The sequence below is a fragment of the Oratosquilla oratoria genome, chromosome 1, assembly GCF_046742065.1.
Source record: "Oratosquilla oratoria isolate Oo_2021 chromosome 1, ASM4674206v1, whole genome shotgun sequence".
Taxonomy (NCBI): domain Eukaryota; kingdom Metazoa; phylum Arthropoda; class Malacostraca; order Stomatopoda; family Squillidae; genus Oratosquilla; species Oratosquilla oratoria.
Window position 1 is genome coordinate 132,775,232 of NC_134777.1, and position 27,239 is coordinate 132,802,470.

The following is a 27,239-nucleotide window of genomic DNA, read 5'->3' on the forward strand; positions in this document are numbered from 1 at the left end:
AATTACGCTCTTTTCAGGGCTCTTTTTTCCTCTTCTAATTCCTATCTATCTAGTTTTCTTATATAAAGCAGTTATTATGTCAATCTATATAAGGGAGTGAGACCTGGGTGATAAATGCAAGAGAGGCCATTGGTAACAGTGGAAATGTAGTTTCTGAGGATGAGTCCTTAGCAGTTCCAAAAATAGGTAGCAGTTTGATTCAGAAATGGAATGGGACAAAGTGAAGAACAGGCCAATCTGAGGTGGTATGGTCAAGTTGTGAGTATGGATAGGAGATATCCTTGGAGTAGGTACTGGAAAAGAGAAGGATATAGACCAAGAAAAAGGTAGGTGAATAAATGAACCCAAAACCACATGTAGTCAGGATGTGATCAACCAAAAATGTGTATGACTGATACTGAGTTGGAAAAGAATGTACAGACTAAGGTAACACCCTGTTCCAAAAGAGGAGTGCCCTGGGGTTGATCCAGGATTATTGATGGGAATATGACTATCGTGCAATTTTCTCATGGATTAACCCATTCAACTCCGATGACAAGATGTCTTGTCATTTGGTCAAATAAAACAAAAAATCATAAAACACCAAAATGTTTGATCAAACACCAGAAAAATATGACGTCAATCCTCGCTTCGCTGCGAGCGAAGCGAGGATTGACGTCATATTTTTCTGGTGTTTGATCAAACATTTTGGTGTTTTATGATTTTTTGTTTTATTTGACCAAATGACAAGACATCTTGTCATCGGAGTTGAATGGGTTAAGCAGGATAAAGCAAACTGAATACACATGATGGGAGTGAAAGATAAAAAAAACTCTTTCCCATGCCTAGCCACTGTGCTTTCCAGATAACATTTGATAGGTTGTTTGCTAAAAGGATACTAAAACATTAGGGGTTTCCATCATAAAATTTTAATTATGAATACATATTTATCTTCAGGAAAAGTAATTAATAATTACTAATGGTCCATGAGTCAGGATGCAGCTGGAATCAAATTGGAACTGCAAAGGTCTCAACTTCACAGGCAGAATTCAGTAACCACATATCACAAGTAGTATTGAATTTAGTGCTGCTGGCAGATGGTTATTTAGAGTCCGACAGTGTTGGTCCTTCACTTGAGATGAAGTCAGTTGCTGGCTCCATGATACAAACACTTCCATCATCCCATCATCACTAAGCCAGCAATACTTGTTCCTGCATAAACAGAATTGACATCAAGTTGTAGGACAAGGACTGACACATTTTTTGATAAAAAAGGAAATACAAAAATCAATATAATTATCAATATCATAAGAATCAAACCTGCAAGTATTCTAAGCACAAGTAGAGCTCCTTCAATTAAAACTAAATCAAACTAAAACATAGCTGGATAAGTATACTTATTGTTTTTATGATTGCCACCTGCAATGCAATTATAATTCCATTTACGTGATTAACTTTATAGGCACTTATGCATGTACACATTAAAAAACAATTGTTTGAAACCATTATCTTTTATATACTATACAACACTAACAATCTGTAGATGACATAATATTTCTTCCCTAAGTGATCTACGGGCCTGCCCAGCAGCTGTTCCTAGGAGCCATGGGTTTCCTGGAGGAGAGACAAGGGGCAGGGACCAACAACAAATATCTGCACGAGGTGGTCCTGCCAGATGCACAGCAAAGCTGCCCATTTTCAAAACCTGTCAACCCCCCTCACCTCCATCAGGAGGTGCAGCCTTGAGGGGCTGACACTTGGTCTCTGGACTGTGCCCAAGATATCTCCATCAACTTCAACTGTTTTTTATTATAAAAAGTAAAAAATACAGACATGGAGAGCTGACAACTGCTCCTTTACTATATTAATTTTTCAGACGGTGATGTGGAAATAGTCCCACACTGACACAATACACACAACAGTCTGAAGTTTCTTCCGAGAGAGATCTGTGGGAGGACCTGAGGACCAGTGCCAACCACTGTGGGGATGCAGGTCTTCTAATTAGCGAAACTCAAGGAAACAATTATTAAATGCACCAGGGGCAACACATTAATTCACTAATATTGTACAATCACTGATGAAATAAACGAGATTAAAATATTAAATTCTAAAAATTAAAACAACTACAACGTTACTGTCTGATTAATTATTAAAATAACCTACGAAATATATACGAAACCTAGACATTAAACAGCGAACTACACAAGAAGTAAGACTACTAATAAATAGGTACAACACAGTTAAAATTAAATATAATAAAGGAGATCAGGAGGAAGGCCCCACTTCCGCCGCCAAGGCTCGTAGTATCTGCACTCGAGCAGGAAATGACGGATGGAAAAGGGGGAGCCACACCTCACGCAAGAAGGGGGAATCCGGGGAAGAGTAAATAAAAATTCGTGAGTTACCTTTGTATGTCCAATACGTAAACGTTTTAAAAGTTTTGGATAAAAACGGTTGTGGTGGGAAAGGAGTGGCCGTGATCTGCAGAACATTTTATGCTCCGTAGTTTTTGGTTCGTTCTAATATTGTCCCAGGTGGTGTCAAACTTTCTACGCACGCGGGAGGAGATGGTAGTGCGGATGTCGGAAAAGGGAGAGTCTCCGCGCGATGGTAAGGGACGGGCCACCGCAGACTTGGCCAACCTGTCCGCCTTCTCATTGCCAATGATACCGACGTGTCCGGGGGACCAGCAGAATCGGATAGTTTTTTCCCTGGCCGCTGTTCTCGTTAGCCACTCTTGGATCTCAGATATCACGGGGTGGGACGGAATAAAGCTAGTAAGTGCTAAAATTGATGATTGAGAGTCGCTATAAATGGTAAAATCATTAAAATCTGAATAAAAATAAAATGCTTCAAAGCGAGTAAAATTGCGTAAAGTTCAGCCGTAAAAACAGATGAAGTGAAGGGTAATTTTGCTGTGAAAGTTTGAGATGATGTAACGGCTGCGCAGCCCACACCAGCGGCAGATTTTGACCCGTCAGTATAGACTGCGATGGAGTTGGCATGTAATTCTTTATGCTCCTCAAACGAGGGAGCAACGATGTAGGGCAGGTGCCCACTTTTTGACCGTTTTATGGGGCAGAACTCAGGAATGGGCCTGCACCAAGGCGGGGTATCAAAGTTTCTGGACTCAGACACCTTAAGGGGTCAGCCGCTTCCCTCCTCAAGTAGACGGAGCGCGTGTAGGTGCGGTGGGACTGAAGCTGATCTTTTGGTGTTGTACATATCCCTGAGTCTCACGTTATCAACCACGTCAAAAGATGGTATCTTTCTGAACGATTTGCACTTGAATTAAAAGGAGAGTAAAAGTTGCTCCCTTCGGTTAGAGAGCGGCAAATCGCCAGAGAGGACGTAGAGGGATTCAACAGGAGAGGTATGGTAGGCACCAGTACACAGTTGCAAAGCCTGGTGGTGTACTGTATCGAGGGAGCGGAGGGACGTCACACTTGCCGAGGAATAGATCTGGAACGCGTAATCCAGCCGTGATCTTATGAGGGCATGGTATAATCTGAGGAGCGAAGGCTGGTCCGCTCCCCAGTCGCGTCCAGAAACCGCCTTTAAGATGTTGAGGGCGGAGAGGGAAGATCGTCTAAGACTGAGGATGTGGCTGTTCCACGTGAGGTGCTGATCAAAAATGACCCCAAGAAACTTAGTCGACTGTTCATAGGGTATTGGAATGCCTCCCATGATAATATGTGGAGGAACATTCAGGCGCGGTCGTTCTTGAGGCCTGCAAAAGTGCATCGCCAACGTCTTCGATGAGGAGAATCGGCAGCCTCTGCGAGAGGCCCAGGAAGTAGCAGCATTTACACCGAGCTGAGTGCGTGTAATTGCTGTGAAAAGGTTTATGGAGGAGAAGTACAAAAGGAAGTCATCAGCGAAGAGTGAGCACTGGAGCGAAGTGTCTGCCTCAGCAACCGCCTGGATTATCCCATTGATGCTGACCAAGAACAAGGTGGGGCTGACGACGCTGCCTTGGGGACACCTTGCTCCTGGGGCTTGGGCGACGAATATGCTCTGCCGATCTTCACCCTCAGAGTTCTATCTGATATGAAAGCTCGAAGGAAGGAAAACATCCTACCCCGCACTCCCATCTCGAGGAGGTTCATCAAGATACCCCCTCTCCAAGTCGTGTCGTACACCTTCTCTAGGTCGAAGAAGACGGCGATGGTATTCATGTTGCGCACTAGGGCGTTCTGCATGTGTCGAAAAACGGAGCAGAGGATCTAAGGTGGAGCGGTGTCGGCGAAAGCCAAACTGGTAAGGGGTGAGGTGGTCTCTACTCTCCAGGTGATGGGCAAGTCGAAGTTTGACCATCCTCTCAAACACCTTGCATAACACACTCGTCAAGGCGATCGGCCGGTAACTAGAAGGGATCTGGTGATCCTTGCCTGGCTTGGCTATGGGGACAATCGTAGACAATCGCCAAGATGATGGTAAGAGACCAGAGTACCAAATCCTGTCATATATCGTCAGAAGGGTTGTGAGAGCCTCCGAAGGAAGGTGGTTAATCATGTCGACACTAATCGTGTCATCACCTGGGCTAGTATTCGGCGTCTGGTTGATGGCGTGCTTGAGTTTGCGGAGGGAGAAGGGCACATTGTAAGCTTCAGTGTCTGTGGGAGCATGGTCATCAAAATTCGTCACGTGATCCAGTAGCTGTAGTTCTTGATGTAGGGCAGTAGAGCTGGAAACACGGGAGAAGTGTATGGCGAGTTCCTCGGCCACCTCGCACGGGTCTGAGACAACAGTGTCATGTATAAGGAGGGACGGCTGAGGAGATGGTATGTACCCGCCGGAAAGCTTCTTCACTCGGTTCCAAACTGACGCCGATGGCGTCGACGTTTTAATGGCCGATACGTAGTTCTGCCATGACTTGCGCTTCGCCTCCTTCACATACTTTCGTTTGATCGCAACCGCTTTCTGGTACACCATTTTATTGGTCTCCGTCGGAAGGCAACGGAAACACCGGTAGCAGGAACGAGCGGTGTCACGAAGCTTCCGGCAGGTGGTGTCCCACCAAGGAACAGGCGGCCTGCCAATTGGCGGGCGGCTAACCGGTATAGAACCGCCGGCGGCGTTAAGAACAATTGAGATGAATTGCTTATAAGCTTGAATTGGGTCGTCCATGTGCAAGTCACTTAGTTCGGAGCACAGCTCCCCAAAGAGTGGCCAATTTGCCGCTTTCAACTTCCACCTTTGGGGCTGGGAGATGGGGGGAGGAGAAACACGAGAAACTATTACTGGGTAGTGGTCGCTGCCGTGTAAATCCGCACACACCCTCCAGGAGAAGTCCACGAGGACCACTGAAGTGCAGATCCCAAGATCCAGGACAGAAGTAGTGTCGAGGAAGATGTTATGATGTGGAGGGAGTGAACATGAAGGGACATCCTAGGATGAGGTGGATGGATGGGGTGAAGGGGGCTTTAGGGAAGAGGGGAATGTCTGTTGAGGAAGGACGGGAGAGGACAGAAGACAGGGGTGAATGGAGAATGGTTGTATATGAATGATGTTGTGATGCATGAGGTAGTATGTGTGAGCAAATTTTGATGCAGCCCGAAGGGTTTTCTCCCTGTCTACTCCTTTATGCATGGGGGGGGGACGGAGAGGGGGGGTCGCCGATTTAATGAAGTGGCCTTGCTGTGGATGTGCTGTGTCTTGCAACACTGCTTCTGACCCAGGGCAGTGGACAAGGTGCAGGGATGACCCATCATCCAGGAAGTGCTAAGATGAGAGGGAGGGTGGAGGGGTGTGGAGTGTATTCAGGGATGGAATGGGTGGGAATGATTTTATGCCTTTTCCTTTTTGGCTACCTCCTTTGTAAGGGGGAAAAAGCCTTGGTATATGTATTATATACATACATATATATATATATATATATATGTACAACACTGAATGGTTCCCAGTGATTAGAGATACATTTTAACAACCACAATGCACTTTAATTCTAAGCCATCAACATCGAGAGACCCAATGGAGGCTGACATGCAGAAATTGAAATCCGGTACTGCCAAGGACTTGAACCCAGTGATCACATGACGAGTGCTGTAGTAACTTACCAATTATGCTATCTCTCTTGATAGCGTAATTGATAAGTTACCATAGCACTTGTCATGTGATCACCGGGTTCGAGTCCTTGGTAGTACCGCATTTCAATAATATATATATATATATATATATATATATATATATATATATATATATGTATACATGTGTATATATGTATATATATATATGTATATATGTACAGTATATATATATATTATATATATATATCATATATATATACAGATATTTCTCTTTTAATCTTTAAACATGCTATTTTTTTTTTTACAAATTCAGTTTCAGACACCTAAATTCACATTTCTTATTAAATTTACACAAAAAAGTCCCTAAGCTCATCTGCCCCCATTGCATTTTCAGAGTGTATCAGAGTTTTCGATATCCACCAGGGGCACTCCCTACCCACTTGGCAATTTCCCATTTGATTGTGTGTAGCCATCGTAGCTAAAATAAGTGGCAGTGCTACTTCTGAAAAATGTTAGTCATTGTTTTAATACTGTGTAAAATGAAATATCTTAAGAAAATCTATACATAAACTTGGTGGAACCCTAAAAAATACTTAATAATCATCTATTAGTAAGTAAAAACACACATCAAGTAAAAAAGAAACATTAATTTATGCTTGTACAACAGGGACGGCACTGCGAGAGTGAGTGCTCTCTTTACCTAGAATGCAACTTTTTATTTCAGAATTTGCACAACCAGACACAGAGTCACTGGAACTGTGAAGTGCACTGTTCCATACACAGATTTTTGTAAATTTTTCATGAACTAGGGGATGTCTACTGATATTAACTTTAAGGATTATACAATTTACAAGTTTAAAGAAAGATTCAAATAAAAAAGTAGTAAGTGGGTGAGGTTGACTGACTAGATTAAGTGCATATTACAGTTCTACATAATTAAGCTTGTTAAGTGTAGTTGGGAAGGCTTATGGGAGGATCTTGATTGAGAGGATTAGGAGAGGAACAGAGGGAGTAATTGGTGAGGAACAGTGTGGATTTAGGACAGGTAGAGGTTGTGTAGATCAGATCTTTGTGGTAAGACAAATATGTGAGAAAGCTATAGGAAAGGGGAAGGATGTTTTTTGGATCTGGAAAAGGCTTATGATAGGGTAGACAGAAAGGCTCTGTGGGAGGTTATGCAGATATATGAGATAGGAGGAAAGCTTCTAGAAGCTGTCAATAGTTTTTATGATAGTAGAGCTTGTGTCAGGATTAGAAAAGGAGAGAGTGAGTGGTTTGAGGTAAAGGTGGGACTTCGTCAAGGATGCGTTATGTCACCCTGGCTGTTCAACTTATACATGGATGGGGTAGTGTGAGAGGTAAATGCAAGGGTAGTGGGTCAGGGATTGGAGATGGTTAAAGAAAATGGAGAAAAGTGGGAGGTGAGCCAGCTGTTGTTTGCTGACGACACTGCGCTTGTGGCAGGATCGGAGGAGAGATTGAGGAAGTTGGTGACAGAGTTTGGGAGAGTATGTGATAGAAGAAAGCTAAAGATAAATGTGGGTAAAAGTAAGGTGATGAGATGTACAAGGGGTGAAAGTGGCAGTAGACTGGAAGTGAGCATTAAGGGAGAGCGACTGGAGGAGGTGGATAGTTTTAGATACTTGGGTGCAAATGTGGCAGGAAAAGGTGGAGTGAAGGTGGAGGTAGAATGTAGATTGAGAGAAGCGAGTAAATGCCTTAGTGGATTGAAGAGTGTAATGAGGAATAGACATTTGGGAATGGATGCTAAGAGGAGACCGTATTTACCTAGTTGTATTTTGCGGGAAGGGGAGCTATGCTCGTGTTGTCCCGCCATTGTATCTCTCAGTGTCTAGTTTGCTTTTAAACTCGTGAATGGTTTTTGCGCTTACTATTTCATTATCCAGTTTGTTCCAAGTGTCTAAAACTCTATGTGGAAAACTGTTTTTCTTCAGTTCTCTTCTATAGCTATGTTTTCTTAATTTCCTTCCATGTCCTCTTGTGTTTCTCTTGTCCCAGTTTAGTAATTCTTCTCTATCAAGTATCTCTGTGCCTTTCATGATTCTGTAGATGGTCAGTAGGTCTCCTCTCTCTCTTCTTTGCTCCAGTGTCGGTAGCTCCAGTTTAGCCAGTCTCTCCTCGTATGATAGGTTTGCAAGTGCAGGTGCCATTTTTGTAGCTGCTCTTTGGATTCTTTCTATTTACTTTATGTTCTTTTTGGTACTGGGGGACCACAATGTCGCCGCATACTCTAGTCTAGGCCTTATCAATGTAACCAATATTTTTTTTATCATGTCTTCGTCCAGGTAAGCAAAGGCCACTTTTATTGATCTTAGCAAGTTGTAAGTCTCCCCAACAATTTTGTTAATCTGTGTATCATAGGATAAGTCGTTTGTGATAATAACTCCCAATTCTTTTTTGGATCCTACTTTCTTTATTTCCTTGGTTCCAATTGTATATTTTCTTGATATTCTGTTTTTGCTTTTTTCCAAACTCCATTATGCTACACTTCTTAGTATTAAAGTCCACTTCCCATTTCTGACTCCAGTTCCATACCCTATTCAGATCTTCTTGCAGTGCTTCACAGTTCTTATCAGTTTCTACTTTCCTTAACAGTTTGGCGTCATCAGCAAAGAAGCTCATGTAACAGTTCACGCCCTCGTCCATATCATTCATATAGATAGCAAACATTATTGGAGCCAGTACAGATCCTTGTGGTACTCCACTGATCACCTTTTTCCAATCTGAATATTTTTCTCTGAGTACTACTCTCATCTTTCTTCCAGTCAGGAAGTCCTCCATCCATTTTAGTTGGTTCCCTCGTATTCCTCCTGTGTTCCAGTTTTTTTTAGTAGTTTTCTGTGTGGTACTTTGTCAAATGCTTTTTGCAAGTCTAGGAATGCACAATCAGCCCATCCGTTTCTTTCTTGCACTATGTCTATTAGTCTTGTGGTGCATGATCTACCTTGTCTGAACCCGAATTGTCTTGGGTTTAATATGTTTGTGCCAACAGCACTGTATGGGGCAGAAACATGGAACATAAGAGAGGAAGAGAGGAGTTTGAATGTGTTTGAGATAAGGTGTCTGAGAAGTATGATAGCGGTTACTAGGCTAGATAGAGTGAGAAATGAGGAGGTGAGGAGGAGAACGGGGGTGGAAAGGGAGTTGGGAGATAGGGTTGATGAAAGAGTATTAGGATGGTTTGGACACATGGAAAGAATGAGTGAAGAAAGACTAGTAAAAGAGGTATGGAAGGCAGACATGGAGGGAGTGAACATGAAGGGACGTCCTAGGATGAGGTGGATGGATGGGGTGAAGGGGGCTTTGGGTTAGAGGGGTATGTCTGTTGAGGAAGGACGGGAGAGGACAGAAGACGGGTGAATGGAGAATGGTTGTATATGGATTATGTTGTGATGCATGAGGTGGAATGGGTGGGGGGAGAGGTGGTATGTGTGAGCAAATTTTGACGCAGCTCGAAGGGATTTCTCCCCGTCTTCTCCTTTATGCATGGGGGGACGGAGAGTGGGGGTCGCCAATTTAATGAAGCGGCCTTGCTGTGGATGTGCTGTGTCTTGCGACACTGCTTCTGACCCAGGGCAGTGGACAAGGTGCAGGGATGACCCGTCACTCAGGGGGTGCTAAGATAAGAGGGAGGGTGGAGGGGTGTGGAGTGTATTCAGGGATGGAATGGGTGGGAATGATTTTATGCCTTTCCCTTTTTGGCTACCTCCCTTGTAAGGGGGAAAAAGCCTTGGTATATGTATGTGTGTACATAATTACACTTTAATTTAGTGAGTTAGCTTTTATATTCAAGGTTAAGTTTAATAAAAAGGATAAACTGAGGACTTCAGTATCATTTATTTACCATATCAGTACATTTAATCATGAAATTGGTCAACATGCAGAGGTCACATCTCTAGACCCCTTTTGTTTCATTCTTTTTTTTTTGTGTGTGCATGCACAATATCTAAAAGTCCCTATACATTGTGCAAGAGAGAAACACATACACTGATTACACATTGATGCAATGGGTCAAGGAAAACACCAGATATAGAAATAATGATGAACCCTCAAGATTGGATTTGATATTCACATCAGAACCCGAAATTGTGGATAAAATTGAATACCAGGCACCAATTGGAAAAAGTGATCACATGCTACTAGAACTTGAATATAATGAAGAAACAAATATAGAAATAAATGAAAAACACAGAAAAGGAAGACTAATGTATAACAAAACACATTTTGGAAAACTTAGTAAATTCTATAAAAGAAGCAAATTGGGAAAAATTCAATAATGAAGAAATAAAGGTGGAAGAGAAATGGACAATTTGGAAGGAAATCTATAATGAAGGAATGGACAAGTATGTACCTAGACAAAAACGGGAAAGGGTATACATAAACTCCTGGTACAATAAAAACTGCAGTGAAGCAAGAGACAGAAGAGAGCCTGGAAAAGATGGAAAAAGGAAAAAAAAATCTGAGAAATGGAAAATATACACCAAACTAAGAAATGAACAAGTAAAAATACACAGGGAAGAAAAAAGAAATTATGAAAAGGACATAATAGACAAATCCAAATTATTTTATAGATATGTAAACAGCAAACTAAAAAATAAACAGGAAATACTTAAATTACATCAAGGTAACAGAGAATACACAAGACATAGAAATGGCAGATATTATGAACAAACATTTCAAATCTCTATTCATCAAAGAAAAAGAAAATCTACAAAACTCTGATCAAAGAAATGAAGTAAGATTTCCTCAAATGAAGGAATTAAATATTACTCAGAATGAAATAAGGAACCAATATTAAAGTTTGACATTAACAAATCACATGGCCTGGACAGTTGCAAACTGGATACTAAAGGTATGTATAGACTAACAGGAAAAATTTAAAAAATAGTTGAATGCTCACTCACAGAAGGAAAACTACCAGGAGACTGGAATAATGCCAATATAGTGCCAACATATAAGGGGGGAAATAAGGAAGACCGAACAAATTATAGACTGGTTTCCCTAATGAATACAATAGTTAGAATTTGTGAGAGAACTGTCAAAGATAGATGGACAAAATATCTGAGGGAGAACAATATACTGAACCTGAGGCAATTTGGATTCAGACAGGGAAGATCATATACCACTAATTTGATTTGTTTCTATTCAAGATTGATATATATATTGCAAGAAAGGGATAGCTGGGCAGACTGTGCATTCCTGGACTTACAAAAGGCATTTGATAAGGTACCACACAGGAAATTGCTATATAAACTGGAAACAATAGGAGGTATACATGTAAAACTATTGGATGAAGGGCTTCCTACATGGAAGGAAAATGAGAGTGGTGCTCAGAGACAAATATTCAAAATGGGAAGAAATAAGTAGTGGCATCCCACAGGGGTTAGTACTAGCTCTGATAAAGTTTGCTATATATATAAATGACATGGACAAAAGTATTGAATGTTACATGAACTTCTTTGTGGCTGACGTAGTTATTAAAGAGAATAAACTCCAAAATAGACTGTGACTCATTACAGAGTGATCTGAACAAAGTCTCAGAGTGGAGCAAGAAATGGGAAGTAGAATTCAACATCAAGAAATGCAGTATAATCGAATTTGGGAAAAGCAAGAATAGAATATCAGGACAGTATAAAATTGATGAAAAAGAAGTAAAGAAAGTAAATTCTGAAAGGGACCTAGGAGTAATCATCACCAAAGACATGTCACCAGATAAACATATAAATAAAATAGTCGGAGAAACATACAATTTGTTGAGATCAATAAAGGTGGCCTTTAAATACCTGGATAAGGAAATGATTAAGAAAATATTACAAACACTGATAAGGCCAAAACTGGAATATGCAGTGCTGATATGGTCACCCAGTACAAAAAAGAATATAAGAAAATTAGAAAGAATACAAAGAGCAATGACAAAGATGACCCCAACACTTTCAAACCTGATGTATGAAAAAAGATTGGCTGAACTGGAATTGCCAACCCTGGAACAAAGAAGAGAATGAGGGGACCTACTAACAGTCTACAGGATTATGAAAGGAAAAGAATGTGTAGAGAGGACTTATTACAGTGGGACAGAGGAAAAACAAGAGGACATGCAATGAAACTCAAAAAGGACAACTACAGAAGAGCCTGAAAAAGAACAGCTTCCCACACAGAGTGATGGATATATGGAACAAATTGGACGAAAAAATAGTGTGTGCAAACATAATACAAGAATTTAAGAACAAACTTGATCTTGCGAGATACAAAAACGGGTCACCACGAGCATAGCTCACCTTCCCGTAAAATACAACTAGGTAGGTAAATACACACGCATGCATATACCAAAGGCTTTTTCCCCCTTACACAGGGGGTAGCCAAAAAGAAAAAGGCATAGAAATCACTCCCACCCATTTCATTTCCCATATATTCCACTCCCCTCCACCATCCTCCCTCCCTATCTTGGTACCTCCTGGATGACGGGTCATCCCTGCATCCTGTCCACTGCCCTGGGTCAGAAGCAGTGTCGCAAGACATAGCACATCCACAGCAAGGCCGCTTCATAAATTCGGCGACCCCCACTCTCCGTCCCCTCATGCAGGAAAGGAGAAGATGGGGGGAAATCCCTTCGGGCTGTGTCAAATTTTTTCTCATACATACTTCCTCACCCCCCCATCCCCCATACACACATATATATATATACATATATACACATACAAATCAAACAGTAACTTCAAATTATACTTTTCTCATAAGTACCCTAATCCATCCAAGACTAGAATATGCATCAGTGGAATGGTCCCCATGCTAAGTGAAGGACATAATCAAGATCAAAAGAATACAAAGGGCAGCAACCAAACTGGTCCCCAGCCTGGCAGACAAATCATGTGAAATAAGACTTAAAGCACTGGGTCTGCCAACTTTGAAAGATCAAAGAGAAAGAGGTGATATAATTACAGTATTCAGGTCACTAAAAGGGATAGATTACAGTGACAGATATGATCTCAAGGCTAGAGGGCTTTAAGAGGTCATGAGAACATATTAAGGATGACTTCATGTCTAATGTGAAGAAATAGTTTTTCCATATACAGGACTCCCTCAAATAACGCGGATTCGAATAACACGGATTCAATCATATGCGGATTTTATTTCAAAACGATCTCAAATGTAGAGAGCAGTTTTAAAATTTGCGCCAAGTCGGGCATGCATACACACACACGCGGCAACATCGCAAACATTTGTGGTGACTGCTTTCTATTTTACCATATACAGTCGATCCTCATATAACGCGGTCATTATGTACACTGGGAACTGCTCAAACAAGGGTGTGGGGTGAGGGGATAGCCGTGGGTGGCTGCCTGCGGTTACATGTCAACCTACGGGTACTGATGCAGGAGGGAGGGAGGGGAGGAGAGGGGGAGTAGGAGGTGGTAAGTGGGTAGCCAACAAGCTTTAGCTTGTCGCTTCCACCACCTGCGCCATCCTATCATGAAATTTTATCGCCCTTACCTGTTGAAGTGTAATGTTTCTTTTGTTTGGAACACAACTAATAAGGCTGATAATGACTGCGCTTGTCGTGTCTTAATTTCTCTTATGAGGTTCTTGTTGTTACTGGCGGTGGTGGTTTGGGAGATCAAAAACAGACATATACATGCTTACACGTGTTAGACAACCAGTGTATGTTGTGAATGCGCGTGCGTGTACACACAAATACGAACACAGACACACGCACGTACATGCTTACTTGTACATGTGAACACAGACACATACATGCACACACGCCACACACACATACATATGCCACATACACACACATATACATATGCCACATGCACACACAGTGTATATGCCACATACACACACATATGTATATACGCCACATACACATATGCATATACGCCACATACACATATGCATATACGCCACATACACACACGTATATACGCACAAACACATACATACGCCACAAACGCCACAAACTCCACATACATACACCACATACACGCGCACACACACACACGTACACATACACCCAAAAATAGCCTCGTGGGAAGAGAGTGAACATTAAAGTATGTTAGAAGACACAAGAATAACATTAAACAAGATAATGGAAGATGGAGGAAGAATAGTTATGATGGGCGACTTTAATTGCAAAGAAGTCTGCTGGGAAGAGATGACCGTAAAGGGTGGAGAAGACTCATGGGGAAATGTTCTATTCAAGATGATTATTGACCACACAATGACACAATGGATTCAAGAGCACACTAGGTATAGAAATGAAGAACCATCGAGACTAGATCTAATAATCACATCAGAACCTGAAATAGTGGAAATGATAGAATACCAGGCACCAATAAGTAAAAGTGACCACATATTGATAGAACTAGAACTAAATGAGAAAAAATACATGAAAAGAAATGAACAATATAGAAAAGGAAGATTGATGAATGAAATTTTTTTTTTTTATCAAATAAGAGAATTCTTTCAAAATGAAAACTGGGAAAGAATACACAAAGAAGATACAATAGAAGAGAAATGGAATATTTTGACCAAAATATATATATAAAAAAGGAGTGGAAAAGTATGTCCCAAGACAAAAACAAGAAAAACAATATGTAGAGTGCTGGTACAACAAAAGTTGTAGAGTATTAAAAGACAAAAGGGACAAAGCTTGGACCAAATGGAAGAAAAACAAAAGACCTGAAAAATGGAAAATATATACTTGTTATAGAAATGAATATGTACAAGTGTGCAGAGAGGAAAAGAGAAAATATGAAAAAGATGTCATAGAAAAATGTAAAGATTAACCAAAAATATTCCACAGATTTGTAAACAAACTGAAAAACAAACAAGACTTGGAGAAATTAAGACAAGGAGGAGTTGAATACACAGAGGAAATAGAAATGGCAGAAATTATGAACAAGCATTTTAAATCAGTGTTTACAAGGGAGAATATACAACCGGAAGAGATCGAATGGAAAGAGAAAGTCCCCCCTATGGAAGAAATAGAAGTAACAGAGAATGAAATAAAGAAACACTTGAGTAATCTTGATGTTAGAAAATTGCATGGACCAGATGAAATAGCAAACTGGATTTTGAAAGAATGCAGGAATGAACTGGCAGACAAAATACATAGCATAATAAATAGTTCCTTGAAAGAAGGAAAAGTTCCAGAAGATTGGAAAAAACCAAATATAGTACCTGTACCTATATATAAAGAAGACCCTACCAACTATAGACTAGTCTCTCTAACAAGTACAATAGCAAAAATTTGTGAAAGAATGATCAAAAGTAAATGGGTAAAATATTTAGAAAAAAACAGCGTGCTAAATCCAAGGCAATTTGGATTCAGACAAGGACGATCATGCATCACCAATTTAATATGTTTCTATTCAAGGCTAATAGATATAACACAATAAAGAGATGGATGGGCTGATTGTGCATTTCTAGACCTTAAAAAAAGCTTTTGACAAAGTACCACATAAGAAGTTGCTTAAGAAATCAGAAACTGAAAGAGGACAGGGCAAACTGCTTAAATGGATGGAAGACTTTTTGCAAGAAAGAAAAATGAGAGTAGTGATAAGAGACAAACACTCAAATTGGGATGACGTAATAAGCGGTGTTCCACAAGGAACAGTTCTAGCCCCAATAATGTTTGCTATATATATTAATGATATGGATGAAGAAATTGAGAGTTATATGAGCTTCTTTGCAGATGATGCAAAACTATTAAAAAAAGTGAACACGGAAGAAGATTGTGAGTCACTACAGAGTGATCTAAATAAAGTATGGGAATGGAGTAGGAAGTGGGAGATGGAGTTCAACACTAAAAAGTGTAGTATAATGGAATTTGGAAAAAGCAAAAACAGAATAACAGGAGCATATAAATTGGGAGAAGAAGGAATAAGAAAAGTTGAAATTGAGAAGGACCTGGGAGTCATTGATATGAATAATATGTCACCTGAGAAACATATAAATAAGATTTTTGGAGAAACTTATAATTCAATAAGAACAATTAAAGTGGCATTTACATACCTTGATGAAGAAATGGTGAAGAAAAATCTAATCACTCTGATAAGACCAAGATTGGAATATGCTGCAACTATGTGGTCACCAAGTACAAAAAAATGTATAAAAAAAGTTGAAAGAATACAAAGAGCAATTACAAAATTGGCACCAACACTCTCAAAACTATCATATGAAGAGAGACTAGAAAAACTTGAACTACAGACACTAGAGTAAAGAAGAGAGAGAGGAGATTTGATAGCTATTTACAGAATCATTAAAGGCATAGAAATTATTGATAGAGAGAATCTGATAAAATGGGATGATAGAAATACAAGAGGACACAGAAAGAAAGACAGCTACAGAAGAGATCTGAAAAAGAACAGCTTTCCTCACAGAATAATAGACAGTTGGAACAAGTTAGATGAGAAAGTGGTGTGTGCAAAAACAATACATGAATTTAAAAATAGTTTAGATAAAATGAGATATGAAGAAGGGACACCACGAGCATAGCTCCCCTTCCCGTAAAATACAACTAGGTAAATACATACATACGGTTCTCAGTATTTAATATGGAAAGTCAGCATACGCAGATTTGGTCATACGCGGTAATTTCAGGAACCTAACACCCGCGTTATTTGAGGGACTCCTGTAGATGCATAAATAATTGGAATAACTTAGGTGATATAGCCCAAGCCAGAACAATGCATGAATTCAAATCTCAATATAATCATTGGAAATTGAGGATATAATTAAGTTAGGAATGTACATGACTTTGAGGCTAGATATAATAAATTTGAGACTTGGAGGTATTTACCTAGTTGTATTATATGGGAAGGGAGCTATGCTTGTGGTGACCCGTCTTTGTATCTTTCAGCATTAAGTTTTTTCTTAAAATCTTGAATAGTGTTTGCACACTCTATTCCTTTGTCTAATTTGTTCCAGGTATCTATCACTCTGTGTGGGAAGCTATTTTTTTTTCAGATCTCTTCTGTAATTATCTTTGAGGTTTTTTTTTTTTTGTGTCCTCTTGTTTTTCCATTGTCCCATTTCAATAAATCATTCTTATCTAAGATTTCCATTCCTTTCATAATTCTATAGATAAGTCTCCTCTTTCCCTTCTTTGTTCCAGAGTTGGTAATTCTAATTTGGACAGTCTTTGTTCATATGTCATTTTGGAAAGAGTTGGTGCCAGTTTTGTTGCTCTTTGTATTCTTTCTAATTTTTTTATATTCTTTTTAGTACTGGATGTCCATAGTATTGCTGTGTACTCAAGTTTTGGTCTTATTAGTGATTTTTTTTGGTATCATTTCCTCATCCAAATAAACAAATGCCACTTTTATTGACTTCAATAAATTGTAGGTTTCTCCAACTATTTTATTGATATGATTGTCCGGTGTCATGTCTTTGCTGATCATCACTCCAAGGTCTTTCTCAGAGTTTACTTTTTTGACCTATTCTTCACCAATTTTATAATCTCTCGATATTATGTTTTTACTTTTTCCAAATTCCATTATACTACATTTCTTGATACTGAATTTCACTTCCCACTTTTGAATCCATTTCCAGATCTTGTCCAAGTCTTGTTGTAATGAGTTGCAATCCTCTTCCATTCTTACTTTCTTTAGTATTTTTGAGTCATCTGCAAAAAAATTCATACAAAACACTACTCCTTCATCCATGTCATCTATGTATATGGCAAACATGATCAGGGCCAGTACTGATCCCTGCAGGACACCACTTATCATTTCTTCCCAATTTGAGAATTTATCTCTAATTACTACTCTCATTTTCCTCCCAGTCAGGAAGTCTTTCATCCATTCCAATAATTTTCCTCTGATGCCACCTATTGACACTGTCTTCCTTATTAGTTTCTTGTGTGGTACCTTATCAAATGCCTTTTGTAGGTCCAGAAATGCATAGTCTGCCCAACCATCTCTCTCTTGTATTATATCTATTAATCTCGAGTAGAAGCAGATCAAGTTTGTTGTACATGATCTTCTTTGTCTGAATCCAAATTCATTTGGGTTCAGTATAGTTTTTTCTTCCAAATGTTTAACCCATCTATTTTTGATGACCTTTTCACAAATTTTTGCTACTGTGCTTGTCAGGGAGACCAGTCTGTAATTTGATGGATCTTCCTCCCTTATAAATCGGTACATTTGCATTCTTCCAGTCCTGTGGCACCTTTCCTTCTTGAAGTGAGAATTTAATTATATTGTATATTATATCTGTTAATTCCTCCATGCATTTTTTCAGTATGTGATTTTCTGATGTCAAGGGTTTTGATCTGGTTGCTGATTTCCTTCTGTGTTACAATTATTTCTTTCATTGAGGGGGATATCTCTCTCTGTACTTCCTCACAGTTAGGTGAGTTTTCTATTGTGAATACTGACTTGAAATAGTTGTTCATAATTTCAGCCATTTCCAGTTCTTCTGTATATTCGTTACCTTGGCGCAGCTTTTCTATTTTTTGTTTATTCTTCAGTTTGCCACTTACATACCTGTAAAATAGTTTGGGTTCTTCCTTGCATTTTTTCATTATTTTTTTTGTAGTTTCTCTTTTCATCTCTGCATATTTTTACATAATCATTTCTTAGTTTGATGTACATTAGCCATTTGCTTGTTTTCTTTTTTCCATTTCTTCCAAGCTTTGTCTCTTTTATCCTTAGCCTCACTACATTTTTTGTTGTACCAGCATTTCATGTATATTTTTTTTTTTTTTTTGTGGTACATATTTATTCACTCCCTCATTATAAATTTCTTATAGTATATTCCATTTCTCTTCCATCCCTGTTTCTTCATTTAGGATGAAGGTGGGATCCAATGAGTGTTGCTCCTTTCCTGTGTATTACAATTAGGTAAATACATGCCTTATATGCAAAAAAAACTATGACCTAAGCATATATACATCCAATACATACCATTCTTGGCTCTACCTGACTTGGACCACACTTTCAAACACAAACCAGTACACAAGGAACTAGAACTGTAACTGTCACACAGGAACTCAAAAACACAACTTACACCACGGGCATCTCTCATCGAAGAACGGAGAATAGGAGATGGGACCCCACAAGCATTGCTCCTATCCTATATACTACAATTAGGTAATTACAAGCCCACCCAGCCTCTCCCATTGGGATATTTCACAGAATTCAAACAAAACATTCTTCTCATTATAACTCCTAAAATAATCAGAAAGGCACAAGACACCAATAGAAAGTACACATCTTCAACTAGCATTTGATGTGGTCTTCATGACCACATGAATTTGTTAAATACCAGTAGTGATTTCCAAAGACAGGTGACAGTCAGAACACTATCCAATCCAGCGAAGGTTCCAAACATTTATTTTCATTAGTTTCCTCATTATTATACTTATAACACACACATGCCTTGAGATCTTGGCTTAAGTTTAGAAACACCTGTAGTTAAATATTTATGGCATGCAAATTTAAAAATAGCTATCTCTCTTATGAGACACCCATGGTTTAGTCCAGGTTTTCCCCACCTCACTAGTAAGGCAACCACCATAGTTTATGAGTTAAACATGATAAAAACACACAAATAGAATAAAAAACAATCACAAGAAGTTGCTTCACTTCTTACATGAACACAACATCCACACAGCACTAATCCAAGAAACTATACTTTCACCACAAACTACAATACCCGCATTCAATGATTAAACAATAGTAAAAGAAGACAACACACAATACTAAAGTGGACATGTGACTAATACACACTGACACAAGAGAAACAATCACAATCTAAACACAAAGACCACTTCCAACATCACAATGACATACCACCCACTGCATCAATACCACAAGGATTCATCCCTCAACTCCAACAACTCAACTCTTCCTCTTCTATACAATGATGCCTACATAGGCATCATGAGGCATGGGTGGGTATACAAGGATGCCAGTGTTGACGTCTTGATTATATTTTATAGTTGTAGCTAAGTGACCCCCGAATTCTGTGAACTGGCTTGATCACAGTTTCTGTATTTATCATTACTCAGTGAAAGAGAATGAGTAATACAGCAATGAATTTATATTTCATATTGCAAATATAGTGATGCATCAATCATCATACCTCAAGCATACAATGCTGCTTGTGAGAATTTGACTCATATTGAAGAGGTTAACAATTAAATGCACACCATACAAACTGACTTGGCACATAAACAGCAAAATTCTAGAACAACTCCCCAACTTAAAGCATAATAAACTCCTGCAACAACCCCACTAGACAATATTTTCAACATAATTGACAAGCAACATCCCTTGACATGACAATGTGCTCTCCCTCTCTACACAGACAATATGGGAAACCATAACAGACCTCCCATCAGATCATTTTCCAAAAAAAGTTTACCAAAGTACTAGAAGAGTAAACCTCGCCAAGTTGGAGCTAAATATCTCAGATATCAGATAAGTCACACATTTTTGTGCCCTTGGATAAGAGTCAGATATCTTAGATACCCGATACCTTGCACTGTTATCTGTGATACACGAGGGAAGTTAGAGAGAGAGAGAGAGAGAGAAAAAAAAAAAAAATAGCAAGAGTAAACAGAAGATATGGAGAGAAAATTATGGTAGACCTTTGAGATAGACCATTTCCTTTGCAGTAGCATCAATAAGAACTTCTTAAAAAATCCCAGAAAATAGACAAATAAAAGAAAAATGGGAAAAATCAATCAATCCGTTGCAATTGGTCTCTGTTGCAGAGGACCTATAGTCTTCAGGTAACTGGCACAGCCTCCAGGTGGGACCATAAGTCACTCAGGGAAAACGTGTTGTTGTCTATAGATTATTAGCATGGGGCACTGTGGTATGAGGTGTTCTATGTCTTCTGTGTCATGATTGCATCTGATAATAATGTCTGGCCTCAACCCATGTCCAGAATTGAAGGTTGAGTTTACTATACCGTAAAAATAGACAATTTCAATGCACAACCTGAACATACATATCCAAGTAACCTGCACCCACAGTATACTACTCGTACACTTTCCATAACTTAACTCCAACATCCTACACCACCACTTTACATTGGTGCACACATACAAATGAATTACTATACACTACTCTCAAGACCAACAAATTCAGTACCAAGTCAGACATTCCTGGACATAAGTCCAGAAGAATAAGACACCCCCAAGTTACACAAGAACAAAACCAGCCTGCCACTGCTCAGGCCCTCACCAAGAACACAATACCAACATAGAACTGGCCTGGAAACAAACACCACATGCCCCAGATGCACTCACCACACAAAAACTGAGGACATGTAATCTTACATTGTCCTGACGATGCTACAAACTTTCCTCTCTGAGTGAACTACAGATCAACCTGGTGGCCATAATTGGGTTCTCTAAGGCCACAGGTCTCCTGCAAGAGATACAAGTCTATGGATTGATTGATAACAAGGTTGTATATAGCTAATAAAACATAAGTAAGGTGCTTACCCAAAATTGAAACTGGATGGCAATCTGAACTACAGATCACTTTCAAGAGGCTCGGTTATATCTTCAAGTTTGTTGTCTTTATCTTTTTTTATCTTCCTCAGGAAAATATGTTGTGATGATTGCAGAAATCAAGTAACACTGCACAAAAAATAACTCTGCATACTTTATTTGCATGCAGAACATGATATGTTCATTCAATTCCCTTTTCAACAATTCATCTTGTCTCGACCCCTGGAAAGTAAAAGAAAAAAGAAAAAAGTTTAATTCTGGTTTTCTATATACGGCATTAGCAATAGATATTAAATGCATACTTTTCTACAACAAAACCAAAGAATTCCCCAGGAGGATGATCTTGGAACCCCTCGTATTAGATGCATGCATGCATGCCCACATGCATGCATGCATGCACACACACACACACACGCACGCACTTAGGGTTGAAAAAATTCTTTGAAGAAACAAATTGGGAAGAATTCATGAATATCAAAGGAATAATGAGGAAATTGGAAATCTTTCTCGACATTTACAACCTAAGAATGAACAAACGCCAAAGATGAGAGGAAGGAAAAAGCAAAAACAGGACTGGTTTAACAATAAGTGTGAGACTGTGAAAAAGGCCAGGGATGTGGTTTGGGGAAAATAGAGAAAGAAAAGAAGCAATAATAAAAAATAAAAAAATTACAAACAAACTAGGAATGACTGTACCAGAATTCGCCGGAAGAAAACAATTTTATAAGAGGTGTAGCAGAAAAATGCAAAGATGAACCAAAATTGTTTTACAGGTTCATAAATGGTAAATTGAGACACATGGAAAAAAATCACCAAGTTAATAGTAGATGATGAGGTTTTTGAAGAGGTCTCAGATCAGGCAGAAATAATGAAAGAGTGCAACTTTTTGGAGAAAAGCAAGGGCAAATAAGCAGGTTTAGTAGATATAAATGTAGAAGTGAGGGAAGTGCTCAATCTCCTGGGATCATTCGATGTAACAAAAGCTTCAAGACCTGACAGAATCTTAAACTGGATACTTATAGAATATAGGGAACAACTAGTGGACAAGATCCACAGTCTTATTACATGTTCACTGAAAGAAGGCATTGTGCCACTTGATTAGAAAAAGGCAAATGTGATGCCAATTCACAAAGGTGGAAACAAGTAAATGCTACTAGATTATAGGCCAGTATCATTAACCAGCACAAGTATGGAGCCAAGAATGGGAGATGAAGTTCACTAACAAACAATGCAAAGTACTGGAAATGGATAATAGTGGCAAAAGGCCATCCTTAAACTATTCCTTGGGAAAAGAACCCATTACAAAAGCAAAAGAGGAGAAAGACTTGGGAGTCTTGATAAAAGACAACCTATTACCTGACAAACATAGCAGGAGTATGGGAGACATATTACTGTAGAAGATTAAAGTGGCATTGCATTATATGGATGAAGAGATGATAAAAAAAAATCATTGAAACCCTGATACATCCAATACTGGAATATGTGTCAGTAGTATGGTCCTCACAGAGTGAAGGATATAAGCAATATTGAGAGAGTACAAATGGCAGCAACCAAATTGGTCCCCAGCCTGGCAGATAAACTATACGAGGAAAGACTAAAGGTACTGGGTCTGCCAACCTTGAAAGATCAAAGAGAAAGAGGTGACATGATTACAGTGTTCAGGTCAATAAAGGGGATTGATTGCATTGACAGAAGAGATCTCCTGATTAAAGATGGGAAGCTAAGAGGTCATGGAAGTAAATTAAGAAAGACCACATGTCTAAAGGATGCAAAGAAATACATTTTCCATACGGATGTATAAATATGTGGAATAGCTTAGGTGATATAGCCTAAGCTCAAACAATACACGAGTTCAAATCTAAACATGATTATTGAAAATCAAAGATATAGATTAAGTTGGAACCATGCATGAATTTGTGTCTATAGACAATTCACTCAAAGAAACTCAGTAGATTCTACATTTTTGGTTGGCAGCCCTGCTCACCCTTCACCTTCTGAGCTACCTGAAACCTCAAGTCTCCTTAAAATATTTTCATATTTCTTCATTTAGCTCAGTTACTATACGAGTTATACAAATTTCATGTACATCTAGGGATGAAGCAGTCCTTGTTCACCTACTTCAAAGCTTTCTATCTCGATAGTACAAAGAAAGTAATTATAGCGAGTATAAGATAAGGAATAATTTTAATGTTTATACAGTATTTTACTTATTATCGCTGGGTCCAGTCATTATGAGGCTGGTTGTAAAATTTAACATGACTTCTGTGATATAAAATAGTCATGAATATGACTGTGCTTTCACGTATCCCATAAAGAGACACATAAAAGAGAAAATGAAAGGTTTATATGATTATCTTTTGATACTGGACGGGTGGCAGGAAGCACAGTGTCTTGCTCCCTCCCTCCCTCCACCCAATCTCACGAGTCAAAATTGAACATGACTTGAGGTCATACTGCCCATGGCTTTTCAATCTCAATTAGTTTACGGCTTTCATCATATCGTATTCATTATCTTCTTGAGTCTTTGTATATGGTTGTACCAACATATATGGTCTGAAGAGTGACACTCTGATCAGAAACTGAAATATGTAGATATGAAAAAGTTCGTGAGTTGCATCATAGTGAAGGGTGAGCAGGGCTGCCAACTGAAAATGCAGGATTGACTGAGATTCTTTGAGTGAATTGCCTATGGGTATGTTAAATTGTTTTAGATTTAGAGGCAGGACCCAATGAGCATTGCTCCTTTCATGTATACAACAATTAGGTAAAAACAATTAGGTAGATACAAAAAGGGAAACCTGGGTGGACTGTGTGACTTAATATTGAGGAGGATTTTGAAAAAGTACCTCACAGCAGCCTATGTGGAAGAAATTGGAGCATACTGCAGGAGAAAGGTAAACTACTCAAATGGATGAAAGATTTTTTGAGGCCAAGATACATGAGGACTATATGGAGGAAGAGATGATGAAAAAAATAATAGAAACCTTGATCCATCCAAGACTAGAATATGTGTCACTGGTATGGTCACCATACAGAGTGAAGGATATAAGCAAGACCAAGATATACAATGTGCACTAACCAAATTGGTTTCCAGTCTGGCAGATAAATCATGGGAGGTAAGACTAAAAACATTGGATCTACCAATATTGTAAGACTGAAGAGAAAGAGGCAATATGATTACAGTATTCTGATCACAAAAGGGGACAGACTACACTGACACAAGATATTTCTTGATTTGGGATAGGAAAGCTTTAAGATGTTATGGGAACAAATTGAGATAGACGATGTCTAAAGGATGTGAAGAAATATAGTTTTCCACACAGATGCACAAATACATAGAATAGCCTAGATGACAATATAACTCTCATTAGAACAATATATAAATCAAAATCAAAGTATGATAATTGGAAAAACAAGGATATAGCCCAAGTTGGAACTATACATGAATTTGAAGCTAGGTATAATAAACTGGTGAGTAAGACCCCACAAGTGTTCCTCTTTTTCAGTATACTACAATTAAGTACAATTTGGTAAATGTACATAAATTAATACTGTTAATTTCGTCTGCCAGTTGTTCGCTACATTCTAGTATCCAATTTGAGATCCCATCAGGTCCTGAAGCTTTTGTCACATCCAACACTCAAAAGATTGAACACTTCCTTCACTTCTATGTTTATATTTTCTAAACCCAAATTTCTGTTCACCTTGCATTCCTCTAAAGAACTCATCTCCTATATTGGAAACTTTCATTCATTAGTTCTGCCTGAACTAAGGCCTCCTTAAAAACCTCACCACTAAATATTAGCTTCATTTCTTCCTTGTGTCTCAAATTACCATTGATGGACCTGTGAGCAGTTTTGGTTCATCTCTGCATTTATCTACAATTTCTTTTCTAAATTCCTTTCCTCCTCCTTGTGGATTCTTGTAAAATCATTTCTACCTTGTTTGTAAGTTTCCTTTCTTCTAATGTTTCTTCTCTTTCTCCAGTCTCAAGCTTTTTAAGCTAGCTCACACCTTTTGTTGAAAAAGTCTTACTTCTGCTCCTTTCTTCTAATCTTCAGCATATGGTTGTTGACTCCCAAGGTTGTAAATGGCCGTAATTCCAGATATATTTATGGAATCCTCCCAGTCTGCTTCTTCAAAGAATTATTTCAACCCAAAGAAGCCTGCATTCACAAAATTGAATCTCCCTTGCCTGTGTGATTCATTCCTTGGCTCCATTTCCTCCTCTGCCAGCTGAAATTTAGTTGTTACATGGTCCCTTTGAAAAAAAAAAAAAAAAAAAAATCAGAATCAGTGGGAGAATTCTTAATTATTACTTTCTTAAAAGTGCATGGGTTATTAAAAGCTACTTTAATATTCCATGTTTTAAGTAGATGAGGAACTTGAGAAAGATTGTTACTGTAAGGTACTAAAAGGTTCTTAATGTCAAAAGGGGGAAGGGGTTGATTCCTATAAAAAGTTTTTTTCGCCAGAGAGTGTGTTATCTAAAAATGTTCTAGGGTACTTTAATCCTAAACCTAGGTTAACAATAGACTTTTAAGATATTAATAATTAAGAATTCTCCCACTGATTCTGATGGCTGCATATACAAAATCCCTTGCACAGATTGTGAAAAATATTACATTGGACAAATGGGCAAAGTATCAACTAGAATTAAACAGCATAAATATAATGTTAAAACAGCACAAGAATCCAATGCTCTATTTGTTCACATGAAAAATTCCAATCATTGTTATTTGGATTAATGGTTCCATTATTATTTCTTGTAATTCATTTGTCAATAGAATGGGATGGCATTTATAAATTACATAAATTTATCATTAACAAAATTTGTAATCAGGTTCTAAGTGACCAAAATTAATTTATTGAATTGTGAGATTTATTCTTCTTCATTTGTGACTTTTTGTACTATGCCAGTTCCTTTCCTAGTGTATGATCTTGTGATTTTTTGTACTATGCCAGTTCCTTTCCTAGTGTACAATCTTCTTACTTTTAAACCTTTTTGTAACACCAACTTTTCTGTATTCCCCTGAAGATGTGAATAACACAAAAGTGCTTGAGAATTACAGTTTTCTTTCGATTTCCTTAGTGGTTACCACAAAAAAAATAATAATAATAATAATAATAATAATATATATATATACATATATACACACACACACATATATATCATATATATATATATATACATATATGTATATATATATATAATTATATATATACATATATGTATATATATACATACATATATATGTATATATATATCATATATATATATATACATATATATATATGTATATATATATCATATATATATATATACATATATGTATATATATATATATATACATATATGTATATATATATATATATATGCATATATATATATATATATATATATATGTATATATATAAATGTATATATGTATATATAAATCTATATATGTATATATAAATGTATATATGTATATATATATGTATATATAAATGTATATATATATATAAATGTATATGTATATTATATATATATATATATATATAATATATATATATATATATACAGTGGCCGCGAAAAGTTTGGGCGCAAAATTATAGGCGCCCCAACTTTCCCCTAAACTCAAAACATGCAAAAAATACAACTTTCCACCCAAACTTTTCGCTATTTTTCAATGCTAGCGTTTGTACCCGTATTTAGCCGAGACAATACACACTATTTGGCAACTCTGTTTAGGCACACT

At 38.1% G+C, this 27,239-nt stretch overlaps 1 protein-coding gene across 4 annotated transcripts in view; it reads right to left on the minus strand.

The window, feature by feature from the left end:
- Positions 1–27,239, minus strand: part of LOC143027173 (3'-5' ssDNA/RNA exonuclease TatD) — a 137,535-nt gene that overhangs the window by 56,558 nt on the left and 53,738 nt on the right. The window contains exon 2 of one of the 4 annotated variants that reach the window (XM_076188309.1): positions 21,490–21,720. The exons of the other annotated variants lie outside the window; for them this stretch is intronic. The gene's annotated coding sequence lies outside the window, so the exon portion shown is untranslated. The remainder of the gene's footprint in view (positions 1–21,489; positions 21,721–27,239) is intronic. 4 annotated transcript variants of the gene reach the window in all.